The sequence below is a fragment of the Armigeres subalbatus genome, chromosome 3, assembly GCF_024139115.2.
Source record: "Armigeres subalbatus isolate Guangzhou_Male chromosome 3, GZ_Asu_2, whole genome shotgun sequence".
NCBI lineage: Eukaryota > Metazoa > Arthropoda > Insecta > Diptera > Culicidae > Armigeres > Armigeres subalbatus.
In genome coordinates, this window is record NC_085141.1 from 19,604,083 (window position 1) to 19,625,493 (window position 21,411).

Genomic DNA, 21,411 nt, shown 5'->3' on the forward strand with positions numbered 1-21,411 from the left:
AGTGTAATGAAATATGCCATTTGTTCGTCTTCACTAATTTTGTTAACTTTAAAGAAAAACTTCAGTCTAGAGAACCAATCATTAAAGCTTGCGCCTCTGCGATAGGGCTCTATTGTGCAGGCAATGTTTGAGGAACTCATGGTAATATAGTCACTAATGTGTTCAAATACCGTAGAAATAATTAATATCGTTCTGTACAATAAACAAAAAAACACCAGGATTTGCCGTAAATTTGTCAAGCAATAAACAGAATGGATGGAAGCAAAAACAAAATGGAAAGTTGTTACCTTCTAGATTGTTATTAGAGGAACATTCGATTTGCTGAATATAACTATGAAAGGTTTGACTTACCAACCAAATCCTTCGACCCTCGTCTATCACCACTCTACCGTACCAAGCACCAGAATCCAATCGTTTGGGAAAAACAATTTACCGCTGTATCGCTAATGACAAAATAGGCTCCCCTCTGAGCCGTGCCGTAACGTTGCAGTAACGTCGACCAGACGCACCGACGGGATCGTCGGTATTTGTCAATTTTTTTTCCGGATTTTTACTGACTATATCTAGTCTAGACTAGACTAGTCAATCGATTTGGTGCACGTGTGATAGAACCACTAACCGCTAACTTTGGTGTTACCGAGCACTGGTATCTATTGTTTTGGAAAGGAAATGATTCTATTATTATGGTGAAACAAAGCATGCAAAAGATTTTGTTATCAATAGGCCACGTGTGTATAAGCATAGAAATTCAATAACGTTCCAATAGATAAATAAACCTTTTCACTCATTTACCAATAGCGTATATACAATTCTCACAAAAAAAAACTGCTACAAAATGGCGTACCCACGCCACCGACTAAATTGGAAATCACTCCGCTTACCGGTGGAGGATATTCATATACTCACGAAACGCCGGTAATTGAACCAAACTAGGTTCCAAACCTTAGTAACAGCCTTACGTCGCAATTGATTAGCCAGAAGTAAACTCGTTCGCTTTCCAAATCGCTTCACCTATCGCACGTCGAGGTGGTACAATAGCGTGTACCGGGTAAGTAAGATCAGCTACTCGTTGCTTCTGTGCTATTGCATCCGGTATTTTACTTTCTTCGGAACTTAATAGCCCTTTGCACCTCGTCGCCACTTTTAAAGACAAGTTTTAGGTAGATAAAGAGTAGGAACTAACTTTATAAGACCGTGAGCGGAACACATTAAAAACAACCGATACGTTTCGAGTCACAGAACAGTCTGATTTATTCTCATCGTTTCTTCTTTAGGTAACCGACCGTGCTTCGATCATCGGCACTCATATCGCCCGAAGGCTAACGAAAGTTGACAAAACATTTGAGTATTCGAATGCGCAGGGTGCGCGCGAGGGGTCTTACAGCTACGTACTGCTCCAGACATTTTGGGCTATTAAAAAATAACTTTTAAAGTAGCTAGAAACTAGAAACATGAGTGCGAAGAAGTGAGAATTTCGACATTAAGTCAAAACTGACAAACGCCACACTTTCTTTAGGTAGTACTGTAGTAGGTAGAAAGTAGGCTTTGAGCTGAAAACAACACATATCAAAAACAAATCGCCACCCACCAAACGCGGAGTTTCGGCCGCCATTTTTTTTGCGGGTGAGCATAATTGCACCATCATTACACTAATTGCGAATTATTACATAAGATAAGCGGAATACAAATCGAAATGATTGAAATTGAAATTATTGAAATATTGAAATATTTACAATGGTAGTTTAGTCAAACAGTTTCCTTTAGTTTTAATATTTAGTTAAAAAGTAGCTGTACGGAATTTGATTCGAAATCCGTTCACGGTGGACATAAATATTTAATTTTCCATGAAAAATTAAAAAATTTCCATAAAATAATCAATAAACAGCATCACAATTAAACAGCAATAAAAAAAACATTGCTTTTTTTATGGAAATTTGATTTTATTTTTATTCAAATCTAATCCAAATCCAATCCAAATCCAATCCAAATCCAATCCAAATCCAATCCAAATCCAATCCAAATCCAATCCAAATCCAATCCAAATCCAATCCAGACCAATCCAAATCCAATCCAATCCAAACCAATCCAATCCAAACCAAAACAATCCAAGCCAATCAAATCCAATCCAAACCAATCCAAACCAATCCAAACCAATCCAAACCAATCCAAACCAATCCAAACCAATCCAAACCAACCAAACCAATCCAAACCAATCCAAACCAATCCAAACCAACCAAACCAATCCAAACCAATCCAAACCAACCAAACCAATCCAAACCAATCCAAACCAACCAAACCAATCCAAACCAATCCAAACCAACCAAACCAATCCAAACCAATCCAAACCAATCCAAACCAATCCAAACCAATCCAAACCAATCCAAATCAAACCAATCCAAACCAATCCAAACCAATCCAAACCAATCCAAACCAAACCAACCAAACCAATCCAAACCAATCCAAACCAATCCAAACCAATCCAAACCAATCCCAATCCAATCCCAATCCAACCAAACCAATCCAAACCAATCCAATCCAATCCAAACCAATCCAAACCAATCCAAACCAATCCAAACCAATCCAAACCAATCCAAACCAATCCAAACCAACCAAACCAATCCAAACCAAACCAACCAAACCAACCAAACCAATCCAAACCAATCCAAACCAATCCCAAACCCAATCCAAACCCAATCCAAACCAATCCAAACCAAATCCAATCCAAACCAATCCAAACCAATCCAAACCAATCCAAACCAATCCAAACCAATCCAAACCAATCCAAACCAATCCAAACCAATCCAAACCAATCCAAACCAATCCAAACCAATCCAAACCAACCAAACCAATCCAAACCAATCCAAACCAACCAAACCAATCCAAACCAATCCAAACCAATCCAAACCAATCCAAACCAAACCAAACCAATCCAAACCAATCCAAACCAATCCAAACCAATCCAAACCAATCCAAACCAATCCAAGTCCAATCCAAGTCCAATCCAAGTCCAATCCAAACCAATCCAAACCAATCCAAACCAATCCAAACCAATCCAAATCAAATCTAAACACAATCCAACCAATCCAAACCAATCCAAAACCAATCTAAACCAATCCAAGTCCAATCCAAGTCCAATACAAATCCAATCCAAATCCAATCCAAACCAACCAAACCAATCCAAACCAATCCAAACCAATCCAAACCAATCCAAACCAACCAACCAAACCAACCAAATCCAAACCAATCCAAACCAACCAAACCAATCAAAACCAATCCAAACCAATCCAAACCAATCCAAACCAATCCAAACCAATCCAAACCAACCAAATCGAATCCAACCAATCCAAACCAATCCAAACCAATCCAAACCAAACCAATCCAAACCAATCCAAACCAAACCAATCCAAACCAACCAAACCAACCCAAACCAATCCAAACCAATCCAAACCAATCCAAACCAATCAAAACCAATCAAACCAATCCAAACCAATCCAAACCAATCCAAACCAATCCCAATCCAATCCAAACCAATCCAAACCAATCCAAACCAACCAAACCAATCCAAACCAATCAAAACCAATCCAACCAATCAAAATCCAATCAAACCAATCCAAACCAATCCAAACCAATCCCAATCCAATCCAAACACAATCCAAACCAATCCAAATCCAATCCAAACCAATCCAAACCAATCCAAACCAATCCAAACCAATTCAAACCAACCAAACCAATCCAAACCAATCCAAACCAATCCAAACCAACCAAACCAATCCAAACCAATCCAAACCAATCCAAACCAATCCAAACCAATCCAAACCAATCCAAACCAATCCAAACCAATCCAATCCAATCCAATCCAATCCAAACCAACCAAACCAATCCAAACCAACCCAAACCAATCCAAACCAATCCAAACCAATCCAAACCAATCCAAACCAATCCAAACCAATCCAAACCAATCCAAACCAATCCAAACCAATCCAAACCAATCCAAACCAATCCAAACCAATCCAAACCAATCCAAACCAACCAAACCAATCCAAACCAATCCAAACCAATCCAAACCAATCCAAACCAAACCAATCCAAACCAACCAAACCAATCCAATCCCAACCAATCGCAACCAACCGCAACCAATCCAAACCAATCCAAACCAATCCAAACCAATCCAAACCCAATCCAAACCAATCCAAACCAATCCAAACCAATCCAAACCAATCCAAACCAATCCAAACCAACCAAACCAATCCAAACCAATCCAAACCAACCAAACCAATCCAAACCAATCCAAACCAATCCAAACCAATCCAAACCAACCAAACCAATCCAAACCAATCCAAACCAATCCCAAACCAATCCAAACCAACCAAACCAATCCAAACCAACCAAACCAATCCAAACCAATCCAAACCAATCCAAACCAATCCAAACCAATCCAAACCAATCCAAACCAATCCAAACCAATCCAAACCAATCCAAACCAACCAAACCAACCAAATCCAATCCAAACCAACCAAACCAATCCAAACCAATCCAAACCAATCCAAACCAATCCAAACCAACCAAACCAACCAAACCAATCCAAACCAATCCAAACCAATCCAAACCAATCCAAACCAACCAAACCAATCCAAACCAACCAAACCAATCCAAACCAATCCAAACCAACCAAACCAATCCAAACCAACCAAACCAATCCAAACCAACCAAACCAAACCAACCAACCAAACCAATCCAAACCAATCCAAACCAATCCAAACCAATCCAAACCAATCCAAACCAATCCAAACCAATCCAAACCAATCCAAACCAACCAAACCAATCCAAACCAATCCAAACCAATCCAAACCAACCAAACCAATCCAAACCAATCCAAACCAATCCAAACCAATCCAAACCAATCCAAACCAACCAAACCAATCCAAACCAATCCAAACCAATCCAAATCCAATCCAAACCAACCAAACCAATCCAAACCAATCCAAACCAATCCAAACCAATCCAAATCCAATCCAAACCAATCCAAACCAATCCAAACCAACCAAACCAATCCAAACCAATCCAAACCAATCCAAACCAATCCAAACCAATCCAAACCAATCCAAACCAATCCAAACCAACCAAACCAATCCAAACCAATCCAAACCAACCAAACCAATCCAACCAACCAATCCAAACCAACCAAACCAATCCAAACCAATCCAAACCAACCAAACCAACCAAACCAATCCAAACCAACCAAACCAATCCAAACCAACCAAACCAATCCAAACCAATCCAAACCAATCCAAACCAATCCAAACCAATCCAAACCAATCCAAACCAATCCAAACCAATCCAAACCAACCAAACCAATCCAAACCAATCCAAACCAATCCAAACCAATCCAAACCAATCCAAACCAACCAAACCAATCCAAACCAATCGAAACCAACCAAACCAACCAGATCCAATCCAAACCAATCCAAACCAATCCAAACCAATCCAAACCAATCCAAACCAATCCAAATCCAATCCAAACCAATCCAAACCAATCCAAACCAATCCAAACCAATCCAAACCAATCCAAACCAATCCAAACCAACCAAACCAATCCAAACCAACCAAACCAACCAAACCAATCCAAACCAATCCAAACCAACCAAACCAACCAAACCAATCCAAACCAACCAAACCAATCCAAACCAATCCAAACCAAACCAATCCAAACCAATCCAACCAACCAAACCAACCAAACCAACCAAACCAACACAAACCAATCCAAACCAATCCAAACCAATCCAAACCAACCAAACCAACCAAACCAATCCAAACCAATCCAAACCAACCAAACCAACCAAACCAATCCAAACCAATCCAAACCAATCCAAACCAATCCAAACCAACCAAACCAATCCAAACCAATCCAAACCAATCCAAACCAACCAAACCAATCCAAACCAACCAAACCAATCCAAACCAATCCAAACCAATCCAAACCAATCCAAACCAATCCAAACCAACCAAACCAATCCAAACCAATCCAAACCAATCCAAACCAATCCAAACCAATCCAAACCAATCCAAACCAACCAAACCAATCCAAACCAATCCAAACCAATCCAAACCAACCAAACCAATCCAAACCAACCAAACCAATCCAAACCAATCCAAACCAATCCAAACCAATCCAAACCAACCAAACCAATCCAAACCAATCCAAACCAATCCAACCAATCCAAACCAATCCAAACCAAACCAATCCAAACCAATCCAAACCAACCAAACCAATCCAAACCAATCCAAACCAACCAATCGCAACCAATCGCAACCAATCCAAACCAATCCAAACCAATCCAAACCAACCAAACCAATCCAAACCAATCCAAACCAACCAAACCAATCCAAACCAATCCAAACCAATCCAAACCAATCGAAACCAATCCAAACCAATCCAGATCCAATCCAAACCGATCCAAACCAATCCAAACCAATCCAAACCAACCAAACCAATCCAAACCAATCCAAACCAATCCAAACCAATCCAAACCAATCCAAACCAATCCAAACCAACCAATCCAAACCAATCCAAACCAATCCAAACCAATCCAAACCAATCCAAACCAATCCAAACCAACCAAACCAATCCAAACCAACCAAACCAATCCAAATCCAATCCAAACCAATCCAAACCAATCCAAACCAATCCAAACCAATCCAAACCAATCCAAACCAACCAAACCAATCCAAACCAAACCAAACCAATCCAAACCAATCCAAACCAATCCAAACCAACCAAACCAATCCAAACCAACCAAACCAATCCAAACCAATCCAAACCAACCAAACCAATCCAAACCAACCAAACCAATCCAAACCAATCCAAACCAATCCAAACCAATCCAAACCAACCAAACCAATCCAACCAATCCAAACCAAACCAAACCAATCCAAACCAACCGAACCAACCGAAACCAACCAAACCAATCCAAACCAATCCAAACCAAACCAATCCAAACCAACCAAACCAACCAAACCAATCCAAACCAATCCAACCAATCCAAACCAACCAAACCAATCCAAACCAACCAAACCAATCCAAACCAACCAAACCAATCCAAACCAACCAAACCAATCCAAACCAATCCAAACCAACCAAACCAATCCAAACCAACCAAACCAATCCAAACCAATCCAAACCAATCCAAACCAATCCAAACCAACCAAACCAATCCAAACCAATCCAAACCAATCCAAACCAATCCAAACCAACCAAACCAATCCAAACCAATCCAAACCAACCAAACCAATCCAAACCAATCCAAACCAACCAAACCAATCCAAACCAATCCAACCAATCCAAACCAATCCAAACCAATCCAAACCAATCCAACCAATCCAAACCAATCCAACCAATCCAAATCCAATCCAACCAATCCAACCAATCCAAATCCAATCCAATCCAAATCCAATCCAAATCCAATCCAAATCCAATCCAAATAAGATGGGCGTACCAAGTAGGGCAAAAGGCCCCAAAACGCCTCCGATGCAAAACTCCTTTTGGGTATTTCCTCATGTTTACCGTGTTTGAGATGTTCGTAACAAAACAAGACCGAAAATTATGTGAGCGAAAAAAGTTTCAACATAATCGATAGGAAGGCAAGGAAAACAGGAATTGCATACATTTTGATGAAGCATCTAACATTTTGGCGATGCTAGTGGGACTAACCGACAATGTACAACGCGTCTCCACGCACTTTCCATACAGAATGCTGATTCGCCGACATGATGCGTTGTTCCTTAAGAGCTGCCAGCTAAAAGGCGTTTTTCCTCATTATTTTTCCGGCAACGAAATATCAATACTTTTTGGAAATTGGCATGTCTGATCTGGATTCCTTGCTCGAGATCTCAGTCCAGTTAATTTTCATACATCACAGAAGAATTTGTTATCTGTACCTCACTAACATATTAAGAAGACTCGTATTATGTATTTTGAAATCAATGAACCTCCATAAAGTCACATACATCCACAACAAAAATCTTCCACAAATCTATTCCATCATAACATGGAGAAACCGTCTCCAAATCAAGCCAATAAATTTATGTGTGAAGATGAATGTATATCGCCGAAATGGTTCGAAAGATGGATTGCACCATTCGAAAGGAAATCCATCGGGCGGGATTTTTTCTCTGTGGTCGCCACGCTGTTATCTTCGTAAAACCACGATTTATGCTAATAGGATTTCGCCTTTCCCGGTGGCACCGTGGCGTGGATGTCGATGTGGTAGAAACCACACGGATGTCGTCGTGGTATATGAAGTACGCTTAGAAGTGGGGTTACGCCGGTTAATGGCGGTGAATGAGCATTGGGACATGAAGGGAAACGGAGTTAACGGAACGGAATATGAATGCTGGTAGGTATGTTTGATTCATACTGGGTTGGGGACCCCGCGAGAGCGACTTGAATGGTAATGTATATGTATGTTGGCTCAGAAGTGGCGGAACGACAATGTCGGTACTGCTTTTGTGGCTTCCGAGGAAAAGTGACTTTTTGTGCGAATTCTGATTTATATGTCTTGTTGTGAGGAACAGAAGGCATAATTTGTCAAGTGATGGTTGGCGGCATTTGGGCCTATTGGTAATGGAATATGTTTCTGTTAACGAATTCATTTGTAAAAATCAGGAAATGATTGCCTATAGGGGAGCTGTTTCAATTCCAACATGTGCTCCAATAATGACTTTACCATAATAATTGAATTCTTCAGAGCCGCGATATTTTAAATCAGAACAGTTTCTATATACAAATTACATCACGGAAGGTTGCAAAAACTAATATTCATCAAATTTGAAAGTCAAACAACTACGATAAAATAAATCCAGCAAATGTGGCGCTCTAAAAAATCAGTATTGTAAAGTTCAAAACTCCGATGATAAACGGTTTTCCATTCTGTCGCATTTATTCAATGGCCAATGAATACCAACCACACACCCAAAAACTAATGGTTGGAAATGAAGGTTCACCACGGGATTAACTCTGAATCTGAGGCAAGCAGATAAAGCAGCGGCCCTCTATTCAGAATGGAAGTTGTTTAAAATTCAATAACGGCCCTAACTTTCCCAGCTACCCCAACAACAAATCGATCGGAGATAAATCAAATTGGTCTGCCCCAACCAACCGTCTAACAAACCAATGCGTGTACATTCCTAAGCGCAAAAAAGTACGATTCTAGGCGGAATAAATTAGTGTTGCTATCTTCGCAGCATTGAGGAACGGGGATAATCCCAATGATGGTGGGCGTTGTAGCAACGCTGTCGATTCCGGGAGGCACAATGAACGATAAAGTTGCCGGAGTAATTGGGATTTGAAGTGCCGCACGTTGCCCCACTTACCCACCTGCCTGTCTGATTTCTTTTGGATCGATGATCAGCACTAATAAATCCGGCCCCCTGTATTGCTCATTGAGCGCGCTTTGATTATATTCAAAGGAAAATTCGCTGTGCACGAAATGGCGAAAAATAGAGAAACAGACATAGGTATAGCAATGGCTTCACAAAATCGTTCGGTTTGGGGAATACTTCTAATTGAACGATTCGAGAGATGATTAATCCTGGTGAAGTCTTTCGCTTGTAGAACCCGGATGTCCTCGCGTTGCCATAAGATCCATTTTGATGAAAAAAGAAATAATTTGAATAATTTCCGTGGGGATATCATGCTTCAAATGGAAATTCGATGCGGGGTGACCCGAATTTATAGATTTGCATTGCCAGTACTGCGCCTCCGTAATTGATTTGCAAACTTATTCCGGCACTTAATATTCCCCAATTTAAATCATATTTTTGTCGTGCGGACCAGATGGATAATTTCAATCTGCAGAAATTTCGCATCGCGAATCAATAACAGATTAAAACGGCCGTTTGGTTTGTTTTTTATTTATTCAGATTTGAGGCGAATAACTTGCTCCCTCCCAAAATTTCAACAAAAATAAGCATTGGCTAGATTCTTATCATAGCCACGTATGGATCGATTTGCTTTCATGAGTCTTTGGCGGGTAGTATTAACCGTTACCAGCTGAGAACTAATTAAATATGAATTCAATCATGCATAGCACAGTGTTTCGTGGAATTGTTCTTCGACATATCAATTATATTTTCCACTAATCTGTGCTCAATCATGCTTTTCATGCTAATTTTCAGATTGAAAGGGTAACGAAGGTCAATTTGTCGATTAATGTTGGCTTAATAATCCATATAGGCTTCAAATTAAATGCGCCAGCAACCGGTTGAGCTTAAACTCCTGAGGGCGTGTCCCGTTGAATCAGAAAACAGGCAGGATTCCTATCGACTTTCTTTATTTCTTTGTTAAGGCTTCGTCGACGTTGGCCCTGGCTGGGTCTGTTCTAATTGCGATGTAATTGAGAGTTAAAGAAAACACGTCCGTATTGGATGTAGTTTGAAGAACTAATGAGCGGTTACTACCAAATAAGGGATATCGTGGGTTACTACTTTTTCATCTGTTCATAACACTCCTCCTTAACTCAGGATACCGACCATCTTTTTGAAATCTTCATGCTTTTGCTTAGTTAAGGGTTTCGTAAATCCATCTGCCGGTTGCTGCTTTGTTGAAATGTAATTCAGAAGTATGTTTCCTTGATTTAGCGTGTTACGGACAACTGTAGTAGATTACGGACAGTCGTTTCGTTCATCCAAATCTCCGTTCAGGAGGAGATTTTCGTTCATCCAAATCTCCTCCCCAATCTGTGTCCGAGTAGCCTGTTAAAAGCGGATTGCCATACTTAGAATATTGCAAACGATGGTTTTTTGTTCCTTTCAGATAGCGTATAATGCGTTTTACTGCCTCCCAATGACGTCGACCGGGGTTATTACTGAATTTGCTCACCATGTTCACAGCAAACGCAATATCCGGCCTTGTTGCACATGCCACGTACATCAACGAACCCACTGCTTCTTTGTATGGAACTGTTCGTATTTCTTCTGTTTCTGACTGTTCTGACTGTTTCAAACCATATAGCGCTTTCTTCAACGTGCACACCTTTGATGGGTCTTTGACAAAGCCTTGGGGTTGTTCCATGAATATCACCTCGTCCGTAAGTTTGCCTTGGATAAAAGCGGTCACTGCGTCCATTTGTTCAATATCTATATCGTGTTCAACTTAGGGGTAAGCGATAACACACGCTTTCCTAACGAAACGAAACGAAACGAAATATAAAATGTCTATATTAATTCGGATCGAAACGAAACGAAATATAGATTTACTTTCGAGACTTCGAAACGATACGAAATCAAGGTTCATTTATTTCGAAATTTTTCGAAACGAAATTTTATTTTTGTTCCGCGGAATTTTTATTAAAATAGTTTTACGCAATTCTGATTTCACTTTTTCGAAGTCAAATAACTGTTTTTAGTGTTATAATAACAGAAGAGGCAGTCTGTGATAAATCGCCGCATTCTCGCCGGATATAACATTAGCATTTGTGCCGCTTTCAAAGTAATTCATCGTGGAGCGTGTGCTTCTGAATCTGATCAATTTTATATCAGTTTTATATCAGTAAGCAGAGCAGAGATCAGTAATTGAAAATTTTTGGTGAAGTTCACCTTTCTTCATTTGTCAGTTAACTTCCAGACACATTCATAGTTGGCTCTGGACTGTCAATATTCGGTTGAATATTAGACATTGAATGTTTAAGCACATTTTACAAATTGATAAATTATCTAAAATCTGAACACGTTTCAAATGAGTAAAGTAATTTATTACATAGAACAAAATCCGATATTCATCCGCGAGGCACTTCCAACGGTAAACATCAACATAAACAATGCTAAATTTGTTTTTTTCCGCACATAGTAAGCACACTCAGTGACAGTCGAATGAATGAGTTTGTGGAGTAGTCGTCTGACTATGCCATTCTATGTTTTGAATATTCATGCGATGTTTGTCAAAATTCGGACCGAAGTTGCTTCATGAAGATGAATATTTTAAGCTCTGTTAGTATGTACATAAAAATATAGAAATTGTGGGATTTTCCATATACCTACGGATTCAAATTTCGATTAAAACCTTATGCTGAAGCATACTTCATATTGTCTTGTCAGTCTAGTTATATAGTATCGTGCTAAGTCAAAATTAGGAAATTAATGCTTAGATTTGTTTTTTTATTTAGTACTCAGTTATGTATCCACATCTTCCAAGCGTATACGCAGATAGAGAATTTACTAGACCAACATTTGAAAAGGGCGTAACAGTCAAAACTTATTCCTTCTTATTTTTCGTCTACATATATATAGCAAACCTTTTTTTTACCAATTTGTTTATTTATGAGGCTCAGATGTTTAATAATAAACTCTACAGAGCCGGAAACATTAGAAATAATATAACTAATTATTCCGAAGAAGTTTCAGAAACATTTCTGCGTGAGGTCTTCTTTGGTGGGGATCGGTCCATTGATCCTTCAGTAACCAAACGATCCCGTCGCTGACTCGTGGACTGCGCTTGTTCCTTTTTATCCTCTTCCTCTCTCATTTTCTGTAGGAGTCCGTGAAGCCCATGATTCCTTTCTTCAAGAACCAGATCCGATCTGTATTATTCTTGAATGTCATAGTTTCTGCTAGTTTTTCGCGTTCCATCGTTAAATCGGGAATTTCAAATTATTCCATCCGTTCAGTTGAATCGGTATCCAATCCAACCACATCTTCCTCAGCCACTTAAATTACGTCGTTCTGCTCTGCTTCCGATGATGTTTGACGGGTTGCTGCATCAAATCCGATAACGACACCAGAGTACGATTTCCTTTGCCCACCTTGCGTTGCCATATTCGCCTCTTTCTTTCCAATTGATCGTTCCTTTTGGTCGTTCATTTTGACGTAAACTACGTCTAAGGGGAAGACTCAGATACAGGGTGTAAAACGGAAATTTCCAAATTCGAGACCGTCACGAAATGATGTAAGATTTTGAACTTTAATAGCACCTTTATCTTCCGATGGATTTTTGAGATTTATATATCAATCGACTCGAAAATTCTCTACCAATTTGTCAATTATCTTGAAACTTTGGGTTTCTTTTTTTTCCAATTTTGTTTATTTGGTAGGCTCAGGCGTGTATAACACTTTACGGAGCCATTGTTCTTTGTGATATATACAATCAATATCATTTTATTATACGGTTAGTAAGAGGGGGTGAAGCCAGCGTACTCGTGGTGACTCGAGGTTAGTTTACAATGTTTAAGGATGGACGGGGCTTAGGATTTGGGATCAGGAAATTTCAGCTTCTCATCCGGGCATTTGGCGTCAGTGACGATGTGGCGTGTCGTCGTGCTCGAGGAATGGTTCGACTGGGAGCATCTTCCGGATGGCAAGAGCTATGGAGCTCTACGGAACAAAAAGGTAGAGACAGAACAAAAAAAAGCTTTAAAGAAAGAAAAAAAAAACAAAATGTTAGATTTTTATGTCAGAAGCACAAAGAAAACTATAAATGGCCTGCATATAGACAACATCACGATCTCCCAAAACACCGCGAACTTCCCCGAAGGGTTGTTTACCTCGGGCCTCAAGGGTATCCAATAATTGCTCTCTGGAGGCGTCATTTTCCGAGCAGGACCAAACTACGTGATCGATGTCATCATAATCGGCTCCGCACCTACATAAGTTGCTATCGACCATGTTTATTCTGTAGAGATGTGGATTTAGCAGGCTTCGGAATTCTCACTCATATGAATAAAAACCTGCGATTAATCCATTTAGCAGAGTGTGATTTTTCATGGTCCCTCTGTGAGGAAGTATTCTCACACAACATTTTTATCCGGATAGAATGGCGAGTGATAAATTCGTGAGTGCCGGATCGCCCGGATAATTTAATTTTAATCCACAAGTTTTCCTTCTCGTCGCCTCATCAAATAAATTTTACAAGCATATTTACAAAAATTTAGGACCGCAACGGGATTCGAACCCAAAACAATTTTAAAATGTTCAGAGCGCCCACTAAAACCACGCCACCACATGAATTGATTGAAAGCGAAGGGAAAAACTGCTGTATTGAACTATTTGCTTATCGTGGCGCATTGTCAGATTCAATCAGCTTGGAGAGGCAAAGCAAGCGGCATTTGATTTTCGCGAAACATGGGAAGAAGGATAACAATTTTTCGCATCACCGCTTGTGCCGGAGTTTATCGCACTGTAATTTATCCGGATAAAATGCATGGTGGAGTGATCAGTTGTCGCGTGAGTGAGTGAGAAATCTGAACCCTGGCGTTTAGTGAATAGTGATTGGACATAAGCCTCGACATCGTGCGAATGAAGCCTCGACTTAAGTCCTCACCTCTGAACCACGCTCGCCCAGAAACTTTTGGAACTATGGAAAATAGCCACCGTCCAAGTTCGTTGTGTGTCCAATTTCTTTGCCAACTTTGAAGAGTACTCTGACGGACTAATGGGAAAAACTCGTTGCTCGAGTATTGTCTATCATAAACTTCACCTTCCTGTGCGCCCACCTTTGCCAGCGAGTCTGCCTTCTCATTGCCGTAGATTGAACAGTGAGATGGGACCCAAACAAAGGTAATCTTGAATGATTATTCGACCAAAACACGCATCTGCTCTCTTATTTTTGTAAGAAAGTAAGATGCGTGCTTAACAGGTTTCATCGACCGGAGTGCCTCGATAGAACTAAGACTATCCGAGAAGATGAAATAAGGGTTTACGGGCTGATTGGAAATTATCCCCAAAGCGAAGTTAATTGCTGCCAGCTCAGCAATATAAACCGAACATGGTTCCTGAAGTTTCCGGAAGGTGGTTGAAGTTACATTGAAAACACCGAAGCCAGCGGATCCGTTGATGCGAGAACCATCAGTGAAATATCTGTTGTTGCAATTGACATGTTCATATTTTTCTGAAAAAAGGTAGGGAATAGATATTTGTCGAAGATGATCTGGTATTCCTTGAATAGCGTGTTTTATGGACATATCGTATTCAATTGAGGAACTGTCGTTGGTCAAGTGAACTCGAGGTAGATTATAACACGGAAGACAAAGATCTGAAGAAATGTAGTTGAGATAGACTCTAAGGGATCTTGAACGACATGTCAGTTCAAGCATTTTATCGAAGTTATCTAAGACAAGTGTGTTACTTGTTCCACATTTGACGAGTATTCTAAGTGAGAGCTCCCAGTAACGGTGCTTTAAAGGAGTGACTCCAGCAAGCATCTCCAGGCTCATGTTATGCGTCGAATGCATGCAGCTAAGGGCAATACGCAAACAACTATACTGAATTCGTTCCAATTTGTTCAGGTGGCAATCAGCGGCTGAGAGGAAGCAGAAAGAGCCATACTCTAAAACAGAGAGAGTCGTTCTATAGAGTTTGATGAGGTCTTCCGGGTGAGCACCCCACCAGGTTCCGGAGATAGAACGTAGAAAATGGATCCTTTTCCGGCATTTTTGTATCAAATACTCAAAATGGAGTTTCCAAGTACATTTAGAATCAAACACGACCCCAAGGTATTTAGAAGACAAAGATTGGTTGATGTCATCATTCAACAGTTTTAGTTTCAGTTGAGCTGGGTACCGCTTCCTAGTAAACACAACCAGCTGAGTTTTTTGCGGTGAAAACTCGATCCCTAGATGTCTGGCCCAAACAGTCAGATTATCCAGGGTACTTTGCAATGTTCCTTGCAAGACAGCTGCACATGGACCTCTTAGAGAGACCACGGCATCATCTGCAAGTTGTCTGAGCGTGCATTGTCCTTCCAAACAATTGTCAATATCTTTAACATAGAAATTATAAAGCAAGGGACTTAAACATGATCCTTGGGGAAGACCCATGAAGCTATTTCTGGAAGTTGTCAGAGTGCCGAGTGTGAAGTTCATTTGTTTTTCTGACAACAAATTATACAAGAAATTGTTCAAAATAACGGGTAATCCACTACTGTGCAGATTGTCTGACAGTACTTCTATGGAAACTGAATCAAAAGCGCCCTTAATATCCAAGAATACTGAAGCCAATTGCTCCTTGTGCGCAAAGGCCAGCTGTATATCTGAAGAGAGCAACGCTAGACAATCGTTTGTTCCTTTACCCTTACGAAATCCAAACTGAGTATTTGAAAGCAATGCATTTTGTTCGACCCAATGATCGACTCTTGAAAGGATCATTTTCTCCAATAATTTTCTCATGCATGATAGCATGGCAATCGGTCGGTATGAATTGTGATTAGACGCTGGTTTCCCAGGCTTTTGAATAGCTATTACTTTGACCTGTCGCCATTCAGGTGGCACAATGTTGTACTCCATGAAACAGTTATACAGGTCAAGTAATCGTCTTTTTGCGATATCTGGGAGGTTTTTAAGAAGATTGAATTTGATGTTATCGCATCCCGGAGCAGAGTTATTCGATGAAAGAAGAGACATAGAAAGTTCCAGCATTGTGAATGGTCCACCCAAAGAACCGGGATCAGTGACTGATTCTCGAAATAGCGGTTCTGCTGGTACGGAATCTGGGCAGACCTTTTTTGCGAAGTTGAATATCCATCGATTGGAGTATTCTTCACTCTCATTGGTGGAAATGCGGTTCCGCATGTTGCGAGCCGTTTTCCAAAGTGTTGTCATTGAGGTTTCTCGTGATAGTCCCTCGACAAAACGTCGCCAGTAGCTACGTTTTTTTGCCTTGACAAGATTTTTGAGTTTTCTTTCGAGCCTCAAATACTCTTCAAAAAGCTCTGACCTTCCGTGTTTACGGAAGGCCTTGAAGGCATCAGATTTCTCAGAATACAACTTAGTACATTCATCATCCCATCCAGGAGTGGCTGGTCATGATGACAGATGTACTTGGAACGCGTCGTTTCTGAGCTTCTAGTGCGCTTTTTTGAATCAACTCAATAAGGAATCGATATTCATCCAAAGGTGGAAGAGTATCAGTTGAGTCAATACCAATTTTTACCGCCGATGCAAATTTTTGCCAGTCAATGTTCTTCGTGAGATCGAAAGGAACATTCACTGGCTCAGATAAAACTTTGGGTTATGAACGTGAAAATAGGGTATCGGATCATCGGTACCTGGCTCCTATACAAATGAAACAACAATTTCATCATAACTCGAGATCAAGCAAATGGAACCAAATCTGGCGTGTAGAGGTTTTGGAAGGAAAGATATGTTTCTGTTATGGTTTGCAACGCCTCCCCCTTCTGGAAAGGAGGGCTCCCATACAAATGAACCAAAAATTTCTGCATAACTCGAGAACTAATCAGAGAATAAATCAATTCTAGACGAAACAAAGTTCGTCGGGTCTGCTAGTAAAAAATAAATAATAAAATGAAAAAAAAAATAAATAAAAAAAACTCGGATTTGTTAAAGAATGTTTTGAAAGTTCTCAAAATTTACCGTAAAATTTTTTTGTTCCCCCTCAAATTGTTATTTTTGAGCAAAACAATCCGAAGGGGGGGGGGGTGGAATATTTAAAAAAATATTTATATCGGCCTAATAATATTTTGTCCAATTAAATGCGCGCCTGAATCAGAAGGATTTTACTTTGATTCAGGAGGTGTGACTGCACTTAAGATATTTTTATAATACGTGGGTGCAATCATGCGGTACTTATTGTACACGACAAAAGCTCGAAGAACGCATACGTTCTTGAAGCGGGCTATATGAGTTACAATAGAGCTATCACCTTCTTGCTCCCTGATTCAAAAGTCTTGCAATGATGTTAATAAAATGGTTGCACGAATATTTTATCCATTTTATCCATAGTGACACTCAGTGTTGGTAGAATCATACTCAAATCTGAATCATCGAGGTTTCATGCACGAGCTAACTCGCCTGCGATTCTGTAGGGGGAGCATCGCATCGCTTCGCTCACTCACCACAAAATGATTTCTCGCGTCAAAACGCAATCGAGGCGTATGTTTTGTTTATATATTCAATTATTAGCCATTGTTTTAGACGAAAAACAGTTAATTCAATGCATTCAACAATGAAGAACACATAAATATCATGCAATGATGCAAATTGCGATTCGAATCAAGAGCAAATCACTGGGCCATGATTCTGGTAGGATTTGACTCACGCATGGCTTTGAATCGCCGATGAGATTTGAGATTTTGAGATTTTACCAACACTGGTGACACTGCTAGACAGTTTTCATAGAAATTTTTTTAAACAATTGTCGTATCTAACAATTTTCATATCTTAAGATACACTAGTTTTGTTCGATACCAGTGACATAAGTAATCAAATGAATTTTCTAAAAATATTCATGCATGATGGCACTACAATCCTCAATGAACAAAATTGCCTTACGTAGTTTACGTTGGGCGGTTGTGTCTTGTACATAACCCTTCTGATTTTTTCCTTTATGGACATGCATCCTTACGGTGACCTTCCGCTCCGCACGTGAAACATTTGTTACGCAAATCCTGGTAGAATACCTTTTCTGTCCATATAGCATACATTTGCTCACTAGAAGAATCCTGTGCACCTCTCTAAAATGCATAAAGTAATGTATTTCAGATTGAATTTCACAGACCCATAGCCTTATATACAATCAGCTCGACGAACTGAGCTATTGTCTGTGTGTCCTTGGCATATGAGAAACACTATTATTGGCTGTATGAGCTGAAACCAATCATAAGTAAAGAGCTTTCAGCAATTTTAATGATCTTTCAACTCGTTCTGGATCTCTTTGCAAATTCCATGCGAATATCTAGAAATGCCAACAAATCTGTAATGTTCCTTACATATTGTGCAAAAAGTCAAAGAAGAGCTTAGCTTGATTAACTGTAAACATCGTAGTTGCTAATCATGATTGGCCGAGAAACAGCAAATATGCACAGCTCACCAATTAAATAATATTCTTGGGATACAAAAAAGTTATTCTTATTGTATACTTGCTTCGGAGTTCCAATACATGACCAATAACGATGCTGGTCATGTTCTTACAGTTAATTTAGGATTAGGAGCGGAATATTAGTTAACCACTCATTGCTATAAGATACCCAGGAATGCTCTGGGAGAACGTTGAGAAGCTAATTTATGTGAAGCCCATTGCTAAGCGACTAATTATTTATTGTAAACGAAGTTATTTTCAAAAAAAGGAGACGAAAATTGTGTTTCAAATCAATCTTACGCAAGATCAATGTGCTTCGTTTAATAAGCTTCTACAACACGATCGATTCCGCACTAAATTATTTTGTGCTCTTCGGTGCAGACATTAGTTTTATCACTTCGCGTTCTCCCACATTAGCTGGCTGGGTTAAACAAATTTCTGCTACGCGAGGTAGATTTTTTTCACTCACTGCCGTCGAACGATCGATTCCGCGTTCATATTATGCAAATAGTAAACAAATATCACAAAATTTAAATTTGAATCATAGAAACACTGAAGACGTTTTATAGAAGAAAACTTCATACGTATTTGTCGACTAAGAATGAGGTTATGTAGTAAGCGTTAATAGAAAAAATTGTATAACCTAAAGTTGTGAAAACAACTTTACGATATAGTTCAGCGGCGCAGCCAAAATTTTTGATCATACAAAGTATGGTTTAAGTTTAAATTTGTTTCGAAATTCCGCGGAATTCCGTTAAATTCCGTTAGAAGCTAGTTTTTTCTAGCGAAATTTTTGTAATTTTATGAAACGAAACGAAATCAAGAAATCAGATTTCGCCATGCTCAAATTCCGCGAAATTCCGCGGAATTTCGTTTCGAACCACCTGAAACGAAATTTTTCGAAATACCGCATATGCTTAGTTCAACTGCCAATGACATAAGATATCTGACTGTGTCATATCACACAACAGGAGCATACACTTCTTCATAATCTATTCCATATCGTTGGGATTCCGTTCATTCCCAGGTATTATTCTTATGAAGGGCATCTATTTCTTCACGCATCGCTTCCATCCACCGATCTCGATCTGGTCGTAGTAACACATCAGTAAAGTTGATCGAGTCCTCAGTCAAATCCGAATCCGCAACTACTCATCAGGACCAGTAGCTGAACTGAGATACACAAAATCTGAATACTTGCCTGGAATAATGCGCTCCCGACCGCAGCGCTGATTGTTCTGATTGCGGTGGGAGCGCGAGATTAGGCTGTATGTTGGAACCAGAAAGCACATCCTCATTGATGTTACTGATATTTTCTTGATCCACTTCAATGTCCAGCCAGGAATGTAGCTCCATAAACTCAATCGGTTGTGCTTGTACATCAGTTGTCAATTTCAACGGCCGTCCTTCATCAATGAATATCACGTCACGGCTAACGATGACATCATCTGCTGCTGGAATGTATATTCGGAAACCTTTTGAATGTTCACTGTAACCTACGAAAACGCCTTCTACAGATTTCGAATCGAACTTTTTCCGCTTCTGTCTTGCCCGATTAACCATCACTCTAGATCCGAACATGCGTAAATGCTTCAAATTAGCTTTTCTTTGACTCCAGGCTGTGTGGCTCCAAATGGCTGGAGCGGAATGCGATGACAGCAGCTCTCCGTCGGTGAAGAGGTCAAGTAATGACTTGCTGCTCACCGCTGAGGTGGTAATATATAATCACACGCTGATCGTAACTTACTCAAACCCCACATTCCCCTTCTTCTCTCACAAAAAAACGAAAAAAAATCCTTTAGCATAGGAAGCAGTGTTTTTTAAAACTTATTTTTGCGAGACGATGATGAACGTTGAATATATTGCATTTGGAAAACCGATTAATGCATTTGAAAACTGAACTCCAAAATAAAAAAAACTAGCAATGGGTAATGTTTTCAACATAACCGCGAGTAGACGTAAGACTTGTAACTTCTAACTTTTGGATCTATGAAGTTTGATTATAGGTATTGATATTGGAAACGACAACTTCCATGCTGTGTAGAATTATTAGCAATTTGTTTATTCAAAACCTCTGGAAATAAAACTAATAATTAAATACATAATTATAATTCCCTTGTTTTTAACTATTAGGCCCTTATTTACTCAAGGAAGTGTAGGGCATTTATATTTTTTTTATTAATGATAGTATTTGAAGTTTTAAAACTCTATTTATAAAATGTTCAGACTTGGGCAAAATGTGCTACTCATATGTGAATATGTACATTATGTGGAAGATATTGATATGGAAAATGTATTGGAGATAACGACTTTCGAAGGGAAAGTGGTTACCTCGAATACATTTTCCAAATCAATATCTTCCACATAATATACATATTCACATATGAGTTTTCACAACATTGTAAATTAATGTACAATCGGGTGGTTTAATCCTCGGAAATAGGCAATTTACTTTGAACCAAAATGTGCTATTTTAGGGGAACTGTCCCGTTTTCCAAACAAAAAAATACAGCACCAATTACGTTGCTTCTTTTTGCTAACATGCGTGCTTACTGCTGAAAAAATTTCACAACAATAAGAAACAAGTCAAGGAGCAGTAACCTCACTAAAATA